The sequence below is a fragment of the Marmota marmota genome, unplaced genomic scaffold (assembly GCF_001458135.2).
Source record: "Marmota marmota marmota unplaced genomic scaffold, marMar, whole genome shotgun sequence".
NCBI lineage: Eukaryota > Metazoa > Chordata > Mammalia > Rodentia > Sciuridae > Marmota > Marmota marmota.
This window is the reverse complement of record NW_026000174.1, coordinates 22,623,025-22,627,834: the sequence shown is the minus strand read 5'-3', so window position 1 is coordinate 22,627,834 and position 4,810 is coordinate 22,623,025.

The window sequence follows — 4,810 nt, the reverse complement described above, 5'->3', positions numbered from 1 at the left end:
CTTGGCCTTTTGTGCAGAATTATTTATTATTATTTCTAGCAGTGTTTTCTTTCTTATTGACCAGAGTCTGAATGATAAACTTTTGTTATTTTTACAAATCAATTAAAACATAGCCTTTTGGGACAAAGTTCACTAAATATTACCATATAAAATGTAATTGAGCAAATTTTTATCAGACTTTTAAAAATAAAAGTAAGAGCTTGGACTCGGGAGAAGCCCATTTACTCTGGTATGTGCACATTGTACTTACTCTATTATCAGAGTGTTTTCTCCATGTTTATTATATACCCTTTCGCTTTGCTATTTATTTTTCCTGTTAGAAAACTATAGCTGTCAATTTAGATGGTGGTATATTTTCTTCTCCTAAGAGAATTGCCAGTTTTTCCAGATTCCTCATCAGAGACTTCATCAGGCTAAACCCCAAATATACTTGGTGGCCTGTATTCATGGAGTCACAGACTTGGCCTAAGTCCAAATGTAAATTCAAGCTTCAGCCATCTACCCCAACACTTTTTTTTTTTTTTTCATCTTTAAAATCATCTTAGGCTTGATATATTTTTCCTTCAGTAAAATCACCCTGAATCTGATCAGGACACTAGGTCCAGGAATCTGAGTTGCTAGTTCAACATATTTGAATTTGTAAGAAAGATTTCCTTCAGCTGGTTAAGGTTGCTATTAATCCATGTTATTATTGTTCATTTTAGATAAGCATAGGATGTAGAGAAAATAAAGGGAGACCTTTGGACAAAGGCANAAAAAAAAAAAAAAAAAAAAAAAAAAGAGGTTTATTTAGCTCACTGTTTCTGAGGTCCAGGACCAAGGGGAATCTGGTGATATGCTTCTTGCTAATAGAATCTGGAGGTGACATGGGATATCACATGTAGAGAGATGAAGAGTATACTTGGATACCTTCTGGTCTCTCTCTTACAAAGCCATTAGTATTCCATCTTCTACCCTGATGACCTTATCCTAATCACTTCCCAAAGGCCTTACCTCTAAACACCATAGTTGGATTAAGTTTCTTAATATCTCACAGTGGGAATTAAATTTAAGACATGAATCCTTGAGGACACACTGTTTTGTATTTGTGTCAATATCATCTCTTAGTTGTATCATATATGTATCTAGATAAATAGATGTAGATGGGAAAATGTTACCATTGGATTTTTAAATCTATTTTTCTTGTTTCTTAGAACTACAAATAATTCTATTATTGACAGATGAAGTTTAACTAGAAACAAAACAGATTACATAAATACCCAATGCAGAAAGTTGGAATAGATCTTAGTAAACTTTGAAAAATAAAAAGTTAAATTGAAGAGTAGATATTAATGAAATAGCTGGATATGGTGGCACATACCTATAATCCTAGGTACTTTAGAGGCTGAGGCAGGAGGATCACAGGTTCCAGGCCAACCTGGGCAGTTTAGCAAAACCCTGTCTCAAAAGTTTTAAGGTGGATGTGGTGGCACACACCTATAATCCCAGTGATTTAGGGGACTGAAACAATAGGATTGAAAGTTTGAGACCAGCCTCAACAATTTAGCAAGGCTCTAAACAACTTAGTGAGACACTCAAGATGAGGCAGGAGAATTGCAAGTTCAAAGCCAGTCTCAGCAAAAGCAAGAAGCTAAGCAACTCAGTGAGACCCTGCCTCTAAATAAAATACAAAAAGGACTTGGCGGGTAGGGCAGGGAAGGACTGTGAATGTGGCCCCTGCATTCATTCCCTGGTACCCCCCCCAAAAAAATTCCTAGGGGAAAAATATTGAAAGTACACAATGACACAATTAGTATAAGAAAAAAACATGAAACTTAAATATAACAAAATACATTAGTGAAATTGCAAAGGTGATCAGGCACCTCCCCTTCACAAAGCGCCAGGCTGATTTTTAATTTCAAAATCTAGTGAAAATAATGCAATAAAAGATGAACTCATTTCATTTATGAATACTGGTGCAAAAATCCTAACATAGTGTATGTCTACATCTAGGTCTTACAATATTAAAAGAGTTTAGCTCAGCATGGTAGCTCACATCTATAATCCCCAGCAACTCAGGAAGCTGAGGCCAAAGGACCAGCCTCAGCAATTTATCCAGGCCTTAAGCAATTTAGCTAGAGTCTGTCTCAAAAAGAACTGGGAATGTTGCTCAGTGGTAAAATACTCCTTGATTCAATCCTTAGTATTTAAAAAAAAACAGGGGTGATTTAATGTCAGAAAAAATATTTTTCAGTGTAATTCATGTTGAGGAAAATAATATTTCTGTAGATTTGGGAAAAGTTAATGGAGTTACACCTATATATGATAAAATTGATGATATATGATAAAATTGTTCTGTCAGTAAAAAAAGGGTATTTCTTTAATTGATAAATGGTTTGCCAAAAACCCACAGCAAAAGTGTGTGTGTGTGTGTGTGTGTGTGTGTGTGTAGCTGGGCATCACACACAGATCCTTACACATGGTAGGCATGTACTCTACCCATGCCTGCAAGTTTTTTTGTTTTTTGTTTTTTTTTTTGATACCAGCAATTGAACCAAGGTGTATTTAACCACTGAGCCACATTCCTGGCCCTTTTTATTTCAGGGTCTGGCTAAATCAATGAGGCTGGCTTTTAACTTGCAATCCTGCCTTAGCCTCCCCAGTCATTGGGATTGCAGGTGTCTACCATCATAACCAGCTAAATGTCATTCTTTTTTTGGGGGTCGGGGGCTACTGGAGTACTTGAACTCAGGAGTACTTGCCCACTGAACCAAGCCCCATTTTGTATTTTATTTAGAGTCAGGGTCTCACTGAGTTGCTTAGTGTCTTGCTTTTGCTGAGACCGGCTTTGAACTCAGAATTCTCCTGCCTTGGCCTCCTGAACTGCTGGGATTACAGGCATGTACCACCATGCCCTGCTAAATGTCATTCTTAATGAAAAACTTTAAATGCATTCTCTCTAGAGTTGGGATCTAAATAAGGGTTCCTGCTATCATGAGATGCCCTGCTCAGTGCTGAAAGGAAAGAGAAATGTGAGGTATGAAGATTTGAAGAGAAAGAGAAAACTCCCATTATTTGCAGTTGATATAGGACTACTTAAAATATACACATAGACTTGCACAGTATAACAAACTAAATCAAAATCATGTTTTAGTAGGACCACTGGACATGTTCAAATGGCTCTTCAGTTAATAGGACCCATCATCTTAGAATCTTTGGAATCTTATCCTCATACCACAAGGTGGCCTCTCCCCTCAGGAACCATTTTTTCTTTGGTACTAGGGATTGAACTCAGGGGCACTCAACCACTGAACCACATCCCCAGACCTATTTTGTATTTTATTTAGAGACGGGTCACTGAGTTGCTTAGCACCTCACTTTTTTGCCAAGGCTGGCTTTGAACTCGGATCCTCCTATCTCAACCTCCCAAGCCACTGGGATTACAAGCATGCGCCGCTGTGCCTGCCCCAGGAATCTTTTTACAGCTGCTAATGGAATAAAAAGCTTACAATGTGATTGGATTTTATTTACTCTTCTGTCTCTCCCAACTAACCATGAGCTCCTGGAGGACAGGAGCTTGGCTAATGAGAGGGAGGGTTTATGATGTCCCCACCAATTGGCATTTGAGGAAAGGAAGGGTAAAGGGACCAGGGGAGGGGAGGGTGAGTGGGGTTAGAGACTCAACTATGTGCCTAGTAGCTTCAGGGAGAAGTTGGGCCTGGAGCTTTTCTGTTTAGTGGTAAAAACCTGAATCTGAAACCTAATCAAGGTTGTGAGCAATGGAATTTCAAGTTTTCTAATTTACATTGACAACATAGAAGTGATGTTAGAATAAGTCATGAATTTGAAATCTAGAAATCCAAGTTGGGAAAGTCATGACAGTGATCAATATTGTCAAATAAACTCCAGGTTTGTTCATTTTTTTTACTTTTATGTATTTATATGTGGTGCTGCGAATTGAACCCAGTGCCAAGAGCACTCTACCACTAAGCCACAACCCCAGCCCCAGGTTTGTTTAAAATAAAGATTTAATAAATACATACAAGTTGTGTGTTGTGGTTTTTAAATTGACCAGGCATTTAGCTTAATTTTATCATTACTGGTGGGGGTATAGTAGACGATAGCCCATTATAATATCTGACATTTTGGAGATGGTTTTGAGCAACTGTATATCAGGTATATTAGGCAGAAAAGGATTCAACATGGGGATTTTAGGTGTTTACAAAAATCATTAGAAAGATTGGAGTAATAGGCTTTATGCTGAAGATTAAAACATGACTTGTAAAAACTTCAGACTACCAGTAACTATGTTCAAGAACTCCTCACTGTAGCTGTGATTCAGGGTTCAGAAGGACAGGATCTAAACTATCATAGCAACCATTGATACTCTGGAAGAGTGAAGGCTTACTGCCTTGGCCACTGCAATATTCTTGTCATATCTTCAACAAAATTGGAAATGGATATTGGTATCTCTGCAACCCTATCTGCCTAAGGAATGTTGCCTAAAGTAGCAGGGAATGACCTGTTTCTTGTTTTTCCATTCAAATCTCTTGCAAGTGCTTCTAATTGTGGAACCTACTTTGTATGCAGAATTCTAACTTTTAAGTGTTTATAAGTTTCCAGCTTATGCAATTCAGTACAGAATAATTGGGTCCAGATATATAATGTATAGGGCCAATGCACAATGAAGGTGCCCAGAGTCCATATTTGAAAAACAAGAAAAAAAAAATAGTGCCATTAAAGTTAGTAAGAGATGGTGTGATATGGTGGTGCATGCCAGTAATACCAGCAATTTAGCAAGGCCTGGAGATGTGATTCAGTGGTTAAGCAC